The following is a 13,415-nucleotide window of genomic DNA, read 5'->3' as shown; positions in this document are numbered from 1 at the left end:
GCCGGAACAACAAACAACAATTCCGGAAAATCCCCATGTCATTTAGCAATTTTAATGCAAACATCAATTTTAGACATTTTAAATGTTGTTATCATGATGCGGATGACATATACAAGTTTATGGAATTTTATGAAAATGTTGACATGAGCATGTTATGAAGCATTTGGTCACCATGGCGGAACGAAACGTGTGCCATGGCAACGAATCCGAAAATGATGTCACAGCAACATATCGGTTCTGATAGCTCACAGAGATACCGGTGCAAAAGAAGTGGGCGTGAGCGTGTCATGCAAGGATGGTCGGGTGCTCCCGGATTCCGGGTTCCCACGGGACGGCGGCATGGCAAACGAGGAACGTGCAAAGACCTCTCTCGGACATGGTGCTAACACGAGCATCTCGTACAACACACATGCATTCGTTCACGGGCGTCGTCTCGGGGTTATACCTTCGAAGCGTGCCTTTCGGAACGGATCAAGTTTGTTGAGGGAAGTAGTGGTGCACGGGCCATAGTTGTACGCAGGTCTTCGGCGATGGTAGTGGTACACGGTCGTAGATGAACTTGGTGTATCCGGGGGCTCCGGATGTCGCGGTACTTGGCGAATCTACGTAGTCGTACACGTTCAAGAAGACACTTATGCGGCGTCGCGGAACTTGGCGCATCCAAAGGGTACTTGATGGGACCGAGGTGTCCGGCCATAGTGGTACTTGCTGTTACAAGTAGCCGAACATGAAGTGCTCCTGGCGTCGGACTTGCGGTGTTGGATAGAACCATGGCGAGGTTCAGCAGCTACCCCACATCCATGACGAAAAACGGAGCTCGGACACGGAGTCGAAGCAGCAAGCAGGGGCGTGTGTGGAGCAACAGCACAACATCAGCAGAGGCCATGGCGACATGGGGCCTTGGGCGCCATCGGGGTGGAAGGCGAACTCGGGGTCCGGCAGCAGCAAGGCAACGAGGACGAGGCTCGTCGGGGCAGCAGGGCGAAAGGCAGAGTAGAGGCGCGGCGCTGGAGCTTGAGGGCGCGGCGCAGCGACGGTGGAGGCGCTGGCTGGTCATCTCCTCAAGCAGTAGGCAGGGAAGGAACTGCGCGAGGGAGGAGGTCGAGGACGAGGCTTGACGGCTCGGGTAGCTCGCGGCAGAAGGAGCAGCTCCGGCAGTGGCGCTCACCAGCGCGGCGCCGGAGACGGTAAGGGAGCGACGATGAGTCGAAGGACGGCGAGGACGAGGGAGCTCCTCTCCCTGGCGCGAGGAGGGGAACGAGTGGGCAGAAAGGGGATCGAGGTGCAGATGGCATCGGCCGGCAGCCGCGAGCAGCCGTAGAAGGGAAGGCGTCAAGCACGAGGGCTCTGCTCCTCTCTCTTCCTGCGAGTGGTGGCGCCAGGAGGAGAACGAAGGGGAGAGAGGGGATCGGGCAGAGAGAGATTGAGCGGGCTAGAGTTAGATAGGGAGCCGTTGGGCCTAGGGGAGGTTGGGCCGGTCTGGGTGGAGGTCCAAGAGGCCGGCGGGGATGGATTGGGCCTAGGGAGGCCTACTGGGCTATGCTCTCTCTCCCACTCTAAAGAAAATAAAAACAAAACGGAGATAAGAAAGAAAAGAAAGAGAGGTTAGGGGAAGAAGTTGGACACGCGGATAATTTTCCCGGACTCACAAAAATGTGCTTATTCTGAGAAAATAGAAAAGGTCATGATTGAAAGATCTAAATTCAAATTCATTTGAATTTAATTCAAATGGTTTGAATAAGTTCAAGGTATTGAAGAGTCCAAAAATGTTGGGAATTTAGGAAGAGCCTCGATAAATGGGAAAAGAATTATTGGCAAGGTTAGAGAGATCGACTCAAAGCAGAAAAGGCATAGGATTTATTTTGCACGTGTGTTATGGTGATTCCCAAAGAATGGAATACTTTGTTATAGCTCCCTAATAATATTGGGAGGATATGTTATAAAGAGAAAACACCATGTGAATTCCCTCGATTTAAATGGATCGAAGATCCATACAATTTATTTATCTGAGTTTTTAAAATGGGTTGCATGATGACATGATGCAATGCAAGAGATGCAACAAACAAAACAAATCACACGACGAAACTCAGAGCATCTGGAAGTCTTCTGGAGCGTCGGTCTCGGGGCGTTACAACACTCCACCACTACAAGAGGATCTCATCCCGAGATCTAGGATGGCACCGGAGAGGAACGGAAGTGGAAGAGAAGAGGTAAAACTAAGTTGCTTCATTGACAAATGAATGAAACCATGAACCTTGGGAGATTGAACAACTTGAAAGAAAAAAACAGAGATGAATGAGACTGCAAACAGTCCGTTGGACAAGAGGAACAAGGAATACAGCGAGAATGACAAGATAGCCAATGAAACCACTCCGGTTAAAACAAGATATAGACGGGATAAGAATGAAATATTTCGAACAACACTCCAACTGAAAATGGAAGGAATTAACATTAACTTGATTGGATGATGCTTGTTGAAATCAACAGCACACTGCCTCCAGAACTATCAAAAGAATGGCACCAGTGGTAAGAAGGATTTCAGATTGCGCTCCGATTGAAAAGAGAGGCAAAACTTGTTAAGATGAGAGAACTTGAATGGAGGACACGTGTAACGCCCGGATAATCAAGCTACAGTAATCCCACGCTAATGGTGCCACGTCACCACAGTTACTGTTGCTAATCTGCCGTTAGTTCAAACCGTTTCAAAATTCAAATTCAAATTAATGTCAACAAAAAAAGTTTTTCAAAATTGAAACAAAAATGTTCGGTGGGTGCCGAATATTACAAGGGTAATTATAGTAAAGAAAACATATTTTTATAAAAGGCCTAAATAATATAAAATGATTTAAAACAGACTAGATAATAAATAAAATGAAAAGAAAATACAAAAGTGAAAACGAAAAAAAAGAAAGAAGAGAAAACCCCACTGGGCTACGGCCCAGCCAGCAGCCCAACCGGGCCACCAGGCCAGTCCACCCTGCACCCCATAACCTCCCCCACTCCCCCACTCACCACCGACACCCCCACTCCCCCAAAAATATCACCCTCTCTCCCCACCCCCCCCGATTGGATCGGGATCGAGGAGGAGGCCGCCGCCCGTCGCCCTTCACCGACGCCACCGCTGGTTCCGTCGCCCCCCCGCCCCCCGCCTGGACCACGCCCGGAGCGCTCCCCCGCCGGCCTGCTTCCCCTCGTCGCCGTCATCCCCATCGACCACCTCGCGCCCCACTGCCACTCCCCTAAGGCCACCGTGAGCACGCGCCCCTCCTCTCTCTCCCCTGTCTCCCACGCGCTCGCCGCGCCTCGTGCGCGCCCGCGCACGCATCGCCCCGCGCTCACCGCCAGGTCCCGCGCGCCCGCAGGTCGTCGTCCCGCACCCGCGCACGCCGCTCGGGGCCACGCCCCTCGCCCCGCCTGTGTCCCCGCTGCGGCTGGCCGCCGCGCTCGACGGTGCCCCACGCTGCGCGTCCCCGCTCCGCTGCTCTGCTCCACGCCGACCGCGCCCGGCCCCGCCGCTCACTGCACCGCCTGGGGCCATGCCTCCCCCCCGCATGCTCTCTGCCGCCGTCGTTCGTCGCCGTGTGCGCGCCCGCTCCGGCCAGCCCCGCCACTACCTCCACCCCTGCGCCGCCCGCGGCCCTCCGCCGCCCCTCCTGGCCGGTGTCGTGGGCGCCGGCGGCCTCGTCCATGGCCTCGCCCGAACAGCCTCCGGGTTCGCCTCGCGCCAGGCGCCCCTGCGCCCGTTAGCCCGCACGCCCGCAAGCCCGTGCGCCCGCTTAGGCCCCTGGGGCCTATGACACATGGGCCCCGCCCAGAGAACGTTAAAAAATGATTTAAAAATAATAATAATAAAACTAATAAATAAATAATAAATATAATTAATTAAGATAATTAATTAACTTCATTAATCCTGTTAATATTAACTAATTAAGATTAATTAACTTAATAACTAATTAACCTAATTAACTACTGTTAATTAGCTAACAGCCCCTGACAGGTGGGACCCACCTGTCAGGTTGACCAGGTCAACGGTGAACGTTGACTGCTGACGTCATGCTGAGGCATTAAGTAAATTTCGAATTAAATTAATTTATTAAATTCTAAAAATGATTTAAATCTTTAAAATTTAATATAAAATAAACCGTAGCTCGGATGGAAAAACTTTGTACATGAAAGTTGCTCAGAACGACGAGACGAATCCGAATACGTAGTCCGTTTGTCAGCCACACGTTCTAGCATAGCGAACATGGAACTTTCCCCCTCCGGTCCGTCGTGTCGTCTACTCCTCCGTCGTAAGAGTGGAGCGCTCGCTTTCATAAATCTTCTAGTCCCTTTCGCCGACATGTGGGACATCAAGCTACCGGGTCCACGTGCCATACCGGAATATAGTGCAGTGCAGCCGGGGTGAAGCACCCCAGTCATGGCGCCGGCGTAGTAATGAGCAATGAGGCGTCAAATCACAAGCTGCACCTTTCCCGCAGTTAAGTCGGAGGGACGAAGCAACCATCATTTCACTCGTTGCTGAATCCGCTTCTCCCTCATGTTCTTCAACTTAACCACGTGTTGCTTCTGCCTCATGTGGGACGCGGATCAGCTTGGTAAAGCACTGACACGTGGGACCGCATGTTAGCAAACCGCCAGGACAACGTCCTCCGAAAATAAGAAGCCTAATCCTAGACTCACAAAGGGCTACGTAGCTGCTACGTATACTTTCCATCTAATCTATATATGCCCCCCTGATTTTCAGGTGGGGTGGGCCTAATCCTCTCCTTTAATCCAATCAAATAGTCCCACATGACATCAGTTCGTAACTTTACGTAAACCATTACGTGGATGTAGCATTGCTCAAATAAGAAACCCCCCCCCCATCCGTGCGGCAAAATCACCTCCTTTTCACTAATCTTGATTCTATAATTTTTTAGATCAATATAATTGAAATTTGTATAGATAGCACACAGGAGCAAAACCAAGTGGTATGGTTAAGGGCATCCACAATGTGTAGCCAAATGTGAAAATAGCTTTTGGCATCATGGGAACCATTGTGGACGGTGTTGCCAAAGCCAAAAAGATGGAACCGAAGCTCCCTGATTGATTGATTGAAGGAATAGAAAAATGCAACGTCTCTCCTCTTTCTCCCATGCTTGGACGCATGTAGTACAGTATAGAGCATAGAGTCTACTCCCCTGTCCCTTCTATCACAAATCACAAAGTAGTGAGGCGTCAAATCACAAAAGCACGGACGAAGCAACCATCATTTCACTCTTCGTTGACTCCTCTTCTCCATCGTCTTCTTCGAGAAACCATCTCACCGCACTAGTACTCCTAGTAGTACTAGTAAAGGACTTCCTGGATGCAAATAAGGCGGTTGTCTCCGCTTGCAGGCGGCACTTGCGAACGACTTACCGTGGTCTCCCTCAATGGTGTTCTCCGTTGAACGCACTTCGCCAAACCAGCAAAAAGAAAAGATATCGTCGACGTCACCGCAATGGGGAAGGAAGTCAAATATAGTTACTACCTCCATTTTTTTGTACACAAGGCCAGTATATCAAAATTACAATTTGCAAAGGGCCACTAACACTAATCGAGGCAAAATTGATGGGGTTAGCAACCAAGGACATTAATATCCCCTGCATGCATGCGGAAGTGAGAAGGTTGGTTTGCATGGGGCTGCATTAATCAAGCGATGCGGAGTGAGATGGTTAGCTCTTTGGTCTTTGGAGACAAAAACACGCATTAATTGACACGTGAAACGAGGATTTGTATCGATTAAATCCCGCGAAGGAAAACCCCGCCTTTCTTTGTTAACACTAGTACTCCTAGTACGTACGTACTTATCCTGTTTGGGTCTAGGCCTTGCATTGCCAAACTTCGCCACACATTTTTGCCAAGCTTGCCTAAAGTTTTCAAAATGAGAAGGAGGTACACTTGCGCACGGCTGTCGCGGTCGCACCGCACCCTCACACGGTCGCTCCTGCACGCCGCGGTCGCATCGCACCCTCACACAGTCGCTCCTGCACGCCGCAAACCCAACCAAGGGAACGCACCCTCACTGACACGTGTTGTCGCATGTGAACAAACCAAACTCAGCCATCCTATCGCTGACACATAATTTTTGTTCATAGAGTATGTTTATCGAACCGCATGTTGGGGAGTATCCGTACGGCCCGTGCGGTGGTCTGTTGGGGAAGAAGAAGAGGTGAGGAAGAAGGAAAGAAGGGTTAGGAGACGTAGGATATTCATCCAACCGCCTGGAATGGTAGACTGACCCAAGTCAGGCGACTTGCATAACAAATATATGCTTTTACACAGCAAAAGATCCATAAAAACAACAACATAAAGAAAAACTATCACTGCTCGCGGAAGGAGATGACCTCGTCGTCTTTGGCTGCTGGCGCGAACCAGTCGTCGTTGTCGACGTGTGCCTCCGAACGGTGGTTGTCCTCGGCCTCCAGCTACTCGTTCAAGCGGAGCGTGCGGGCGCTCTGCAAGGACGAGAGCACAGCCCGGTTCAAGTCGAGGACGTCCGGTTCCTCCTGCAGGAGGGCCTCGATGGCAGCGGCATCCGCGTGCTCCGCGTCGAGTCGAGCCTCCGCCGCCCGGTTCAAGTCCAGGACGTCCGGTTCCACCTGCAGGAGGGCGTCGATGAGAGCGGCATCCGCGCGCTCTGCGTCGAGTCGAGCCTCTGCCGCCCGGTTCCAGTCCAGGACGTCCGGTTCCGCCTGCAGGAGGGCCTTGATGGCAGCGGCATCCGCGTGCTCCGCCTCAAGTTGAGCCTCCGCCGCCCGGTTCACATCCACGACATCCGGTTCCGCCTGCAGGAGAGCCTCGATGGCAGCGGCATGCGCACGCTCCGCGTCAAGTTGAGCCTCTGCCTCCCGGTCCTCCTTTAGTATCGCCATGTTGAACCGCTGGTCCGCCTGCACCATGGGGGACTCGGACGCCGGCACGAAGTCGACGTCCATCGTCTCATACCCATCGGGGGCCTTCTGCGCCGCGACCTCCGCCATGAACATTGGATCGGCTTCCTCCTCCTCGTAGCTTGGCTCCAGAGAACTCGGGGATTGGCCCGCCACAAAGCGAGCTTGGGAACGGAGGTCTGTGGCGCCGACCGCCGCCGCGATTTCTGCGCGGCGCTCCGGCGTCAGCATCTTGTAGTAAGTGATCTTGCGGCGCACCATGGCTTTCCGGCAAACTAGGGGACGCTTGATGCGGGCCAGGGGATCGAAAGGTGGGGGAATGGGCTGGAGATTTGGTGTGGTTTTAGGGCAGTGGCTGGCGTAGGCCGAGCAGCGAAGGTTCTGGTGTGAATAGTGGTTCCGGTGATGACCGGTCAATCGGTTTTGACTGTACATCGCTCTTGTCGCGATTCACGTTGCAGCCCGGCACGCTGGACCCTCCACGTCGCCCACCGAATGGAACGCGCTTTGTCTTGCGTTTTTGCTTGCTTGTGGGACCGCAGTTGAGAGCAAACCGACGTCCCTCCCCATCCCCCGCCCGCGTCATTTATTATACCACCACTCCCTCCGTTTTATGCGGAGTAAATAAAAACAGAGGGAGTATACTACGGATGAGGATCCCCTGACGTGGCCGAACCCATTGAGTAACTGACATGTGGGGCCTAGCAAGCATGGGGTCCGCCAGTAAGTGACCGAAAGGGAGGGTAAGCCAGGGATACCTACATGAGAGGATCCACTTCCACTATACTTCTTTGACCAAATGTTAGAGTAATAATATATGACATGCAACTTACACAAATGTTAGAGTAATAATATATGACATGCAACTTACACAAAGCATACAGGGTCTAATGCGTTTTTCGAGGCTAACTTTGACCAAATGTTAGAGTAATAATATATGGCATGTAACTTACACAAAGCATATGGTCAAATTCGTATGTGAAAGGAGTTTCCAATGATATAATTTTCACATTATACATCTCATGTACTATTAATCTTGTCAATAGTCAAATTGGAAACCATCTCGAGTACAAATCTAGGAGTACGTACGAATCTAACAATATTGATTGGGCGTTGTTGAATGTTGATACCTTTTTGATCAAAGTAGAGATACTTTGACTACACATAAAACTTATATGTAAACTAGAAAGGATAGGGGGAGTATATTGTACGTTCAAAAATGAAACGAACATTGAATACCCTTTATATATGATTTGCGGATGCTATGATCACCGGTTCAAAATTTTGAATCCGCCTTAGGTATCACCTGCCCCCACTCGTTCCCTCTCGATTTCATCTCGGGGTCCGGAGATCTATTGAAAGAGGACTAGGGTGGGTACATGCGAATGATACTCGGCGGAATGTTCAAATGAGGCACGCGGGAGGATGGACTCGACTGGAGGGCGACATGATCGATGGAGAAGAGGGTTGGAGAGGAATGAGAAATAAGAAAATGCCACATGATTATACTTGAACGGCTCAACTAAACAATAAGTTGTCTCGCTTGGCCTACATAGTGAAAGGCCTAATGCGCAACGCGGAGCACTGACGCTTGAATATGGCCGGGAAAACAGGGAAACCGACATGTGGGGCACACCCGTCGGGACGACGTAGCACAGACTAGTCCAATGGAGGAGCTGGCCCACGACCTCCTCGCCACCGACAAGCATTCATGTGGGTCGTTGGGGCCAACAACGGGGCGCAGCTCCAGCACCGCCTCTGGACACGGCGACCGCGGTGAGTGACACGCTCATATCGTCGCTAGACACGGTCGGTTTCAGTGTGCCGAGGGTGGCATTAGTGTTGTGGCACGACCAACGGTATGTTTGGTTTGTGCCCAAGGTTGCCCCATCAAAGCATTGGGTAGCCAAAATTTTGGTTGAGGTATTGGTTGCCCATGATTTGGCCGACATTGGCAAGAAAAATGAACTAGAGTTGGCTAGAGTTCATTGGCATGCCAAAGAAATGGCAACTATCCAAACAAAGACCAATCTTTGGGTCATGACCAAAATTTTGCTTGAGGTATTGGTTGCCCATGATTTGGCCGACATTGGCAAGAAAAATGAACTAGAGTTGGCTAGAGTTCATTGGCATGCCAAAAAAAGGGCAACCATCCAAACAAAGACCAATCTTTGGGTCATGACCAAAATTTTGGTAAGGTGCACTTTGGCCACAATCCAAACACACCCCAACACCCGGCTCGTCGAGGATGCACGGGGCGACGCATCCGCGAAGTGGTGTAGCGCGGCCAATTACATCCTCTGGACCTGAGACCATGCCGGGTCGTCTTGCTTTTTCAATGACATGCGGGGATCGCATGTGAGAAAAGGGCATCTCCAACGTTGCCACGACCGCAGCCGACTACCCTGGCACACCAAAACCCTGGTCCCTCGCGCCGTCACGCGGTGCATTCCCAGCCGGCGCCAGCTGCCCGCATTCATGCCGTCCGTTCGTATGTCATCGTTAAGAGGCTCGGTGCCCGAGGAACCAACTCCGACGACTTAATGACACACACGGATGTTTGGCCTCACCGGAATGCGTTACTTAAAGCGGCAACGCCCGGCTAACCTCCACACCATAGTGCATCGTCCTCCTACCCTGGCACCACGTCTGCCATGACTGCAAGTGCGAACGCTCTGCAGGAGAGCTTGTCTTCGAGGATGAAGCTCGAGGTCGCCGCCCTCGCTCAAGTCGCCTCTCGCGACGCAATAGCGGCGTAGCCGGACGCGGACGCGACCACACAAGCGGTGGCCACGCTGGCGGCCGACGACGGGAGCACCGTCAGCCACGAGTCCTACTTGCCGCCATCCAACGTCCGGCACCGCCGGGGTCGGAGACTCCTCCGAGGATGAGTAGGGCATGGGAGGCGGCAGGGCATGGTGTGCCAACTGGCCGGTCTGTATCCCGTGTTCTACTCTTCCTCGCCGGAGACCGCACCTTCACTTCACGGGTCTTGAACCCCGCCCCCGTACATAGAGATCGCAGATGGAGGACGTTGGTCGCCGCCGTAGAATAGGTTTAGGGTCGGGTTTCTTTTATTTTTCTGTCTGATAAAAGTTCGAAATGTAATGAAAATCTGCCGTGTTTGCATTAATCTCGGCCGGTGTATATGAACTTTCACAATAATATGCATATTTTAGGAGTACTAGCAAGATGCCCGTGCGTTGCACGGAAGATCAAGATCTCGTGGGAGAAAAGGATGAACGAGGGAAAGCCTTATCTGCAAATGTGGAGAGGAGTGCGGGTAATTGTCATAGTTTCCTTCCTATCCGTTAGGTATAGATCGGACGGCCTATATTCCAGGATGACAGGCACACCATCATCACCAACTCTGCTTTTTATTGAACCGAGACAAATCTAACATGCGAAGTAAAATAAACACATAGGGTCTATACATACACAAATTATCTTAGGCACTCCAATAGTACGTCCACTACACATTCACGCATTTCACATCTTTCTACATCTACGAGAACCTACGAAAGGGTTAACGTAAATTGCCTCTCTCTCTCCTCCCCTGATTTTCATGGTGGTGGGCCCCTCCCTCCCCCCAATCTACAATCAACAGCTCACATGTTTCACATTACGTTAATTACGTAACTGGGATTACGTAGGTGTAGCATTACTCGTCCTAAAAAACCCAACTAAGCCAACCTCCCAGCATATCGCGCGGGAAAAGACCCGGCCGTGCCGTTTTAGTCGGGATTACCGTATTACTAGTAGTAGTATCGATGGATCGCGCGAAGCAACAAATTTTTTTTGAGGGGCGAAGCACCTAGTTTAAAAGGAAAAAAGGCGGTACACTCACAGCACTCCTGTCGCGGTCACATTGCACCCCACACACGTTCGGTCCTGCACACGGCTCACGCAAATGGAACGTGCTTCGGCTTGCCTCTTCACTGACACGTGGGACTGCACTTGGAGAAACCGACCATGCGCCAAACTCCCGCCGCCCACCGCGCGAAAATCCTCCCCCCCCCCCACACCCAAAAATTCCCCCCAAATCCGATTCAACCGCCCTTCGGCCAACTAGCCAATAATATTCCCCAAACCCCCCTCCCCCTTGTCCCCCTCCACTCCATTCACTCTGCCAAAGCCGCCCTCCCCGCCGCACCAATACGTCGGCGCCGTGGTTTGGCGATCCTCTCGCTCCCACAGTATGCTCTCGTAGACTGCCGTCCTCTAGCCGCGCCGCCACCTCTGGCTACGTTCTTGTGGAGGCGCACGGCGGTCAGCGCCGCCACCGCTGGCGACGTTCGTGTGGATACGCACAGCGGTCAGCTTCTCCCATGGTACGCGCATTCTAGACTGAGGCCCCGTTCATGTCGGTGTAGCACTGAATGTTAGCTGATAGACGCTGTTAATGTCACTGTTTGCCGAAGTAGTTTACTGTCAATATGCTCTGCTTAAGAAGCTTCCTTGCCCTGTTCTGCACTCAATCTGCTTAGCTGAGATGGCATGCCAAGGCCGATTAGTTGAATTAGCCTGCCATAATTTAGCACTCAAATCTATTTGCTGAATTAGCCTTACATATATTTCGTTACTTAGATCTGCTCGTCCAAATATCTTCCCATAGCTTTAGACATCGACCTAGGTATTTTTTCTGGACTTCGTAAAAAAGCATATATGTTTTTCCTGTAATATCTAGTAGAAGAACTAATTTGTATGTCTAACAGATGGACAGGACTTGGATAACTTCTGCTCGAAGATTCTCCGCTGCATATGTCGAGGGGGTTGAAAACTTCATGAACTTTATCAGAGCTGAGTACGGTGGTCTAAAATCAGATGTGCTCTGCCCGTGTAGCAGTTGTATGAATTCAAGACCCCAGTCAACTGTGCAAAATCATCTACACTTGTATGGGATGTCGGTCACATATACTAGGTGGGTTCATCATGGTGAAGCTGTGAACGTCAATGTTATTGACTACGTGGAAGCAGCAGATCACCATCTTGATCTGCCTGATGCTCAGGTGGAAGAGGAGGAGGAGGTGGTGGTGACGGAGCCAGTGAGTTTGACCAACATTGAAACAATGCTACGAAATGCTCGTGCATTCCGTGAACTTTCACCCGCAGAAGAAAAACGGTGGGCCCGCATGTTGGAACAATGCAACGTTGTTGTCACCCCAGGAAATAAGCTGTCAGTATTCTCAGCTATGGTCACCTTTCTTCAGGTGAAGACATCTGAGCGGATGACCAACAAATCATTCGATGCGATGTTGGCTGCTTTCCGCGAATCTTTCCCAGATGCGTCTGAGCTGCCATACACCTACAGTAAAATGAAGAATTTCCTTCATGCAGTTGGAATTGGATATGATATGATCCATGTTTGTAAGAATAACTGTGTTCTGTTCCGGAAGGATTATGCCACATATCAATTTTTGGAGTATGTACTAGTAGTTCATATTGAAATTTACTAAAGGACATATATTTCAAACAATATGATAATCTCTCTAACCAACGTAGGGACGAGGAGTAAACGGAGGGAGTAGTGAAATTTTCTCCTCGTCCTGCGAGCGACCGCGCGTGTGGGCGAGGGAGCGGGCGTAAGGCGTAGTAAGCAAGCTTCACCTCATCCTACGAGCCACCGCGCCCGTGGGCGGGGGAGATGGCGTACTAAGCAAGCTGCTCCTCGTTCTGCGAGTTGATGGGACACATCAAAAGTAATACGTACAGAGCATCTCCAGTGTATAGATCCTTGCCTCTAAGGTAGACCCCACATGGTTTGCCTCTTTTTTAACATAACGCATCAAGTCGCAATTTGTTTGTTCACCCGTGGTAGACGATCCTCCATCAAGTGGACAACCAGTACACGTGTCAAATTACCACGTGGGCTGCCTTTTCGTACAGATATGAGCTCCACCGTGTACCCGCGTGGGTGTGGTTGGGAAAGAGACGGGAGTACGTGCGCCGTGCGCGCACCTCTTCTCTTCGTGCACGTCCCCCACCTACGTGGGTGTGTGTGAGAGAGATAAAAACCTTGATAGATGGCGTGTGCGTTCGTGAGTGTTTTTTGTTGGGGGGGTGATTTCGTGAACGTATTTGTGGAAAATGTGTCGATGATATCTCAAACAAAAATTTGACACATGCAATGTGTGTGAAATAGAGGCCTATCTATATCATATATAGAAGGGGCGATCCATGAGAAGAGAGGGAGGGGTCATAGATATCGATAGAGTCGAAGAGAGGATCAAGTGGGTGGGTGCGAGATCGATGAAGAGAGCCATCAAATTGTGTGTGTGCAAGTCAAAGATATAGGGCGACTGACCTACCAGAACGTCAGTGGGCACAGGGCAAGTTTGTGTGTGGCAGGGAGACATGACTAGAGTGCTCGATGTATCGGTGTGTGGGGGGGAGGCAGAGACCTAACTAGAGAGGTAGAACGACTCGTATATGTGTTGAGAAGGAGAGACCCAGCTATGTCTTGAGGGAGATCGGTCGACATCCATACATAAGTGAAGG

The sequence above is a fragment of the Triticum aestivum genome, chromosome 3D (assembly GCF_018294505.1).
Source record: "Triticum aestivum cultivar Chinese Spring chromosome 3D, IWGSC CS RefSeq v2.1, whole genome shotgun sequence".
Classification (NCBI taxonomy): Eukaryota; Viridiplantae; Streptophyta; class Magnoliopsida; order Poales; family Poaceae; genus Triticum; species Triticum aestivum.
Note: the sequence above shows the minus strand (reverse complement) of the source record.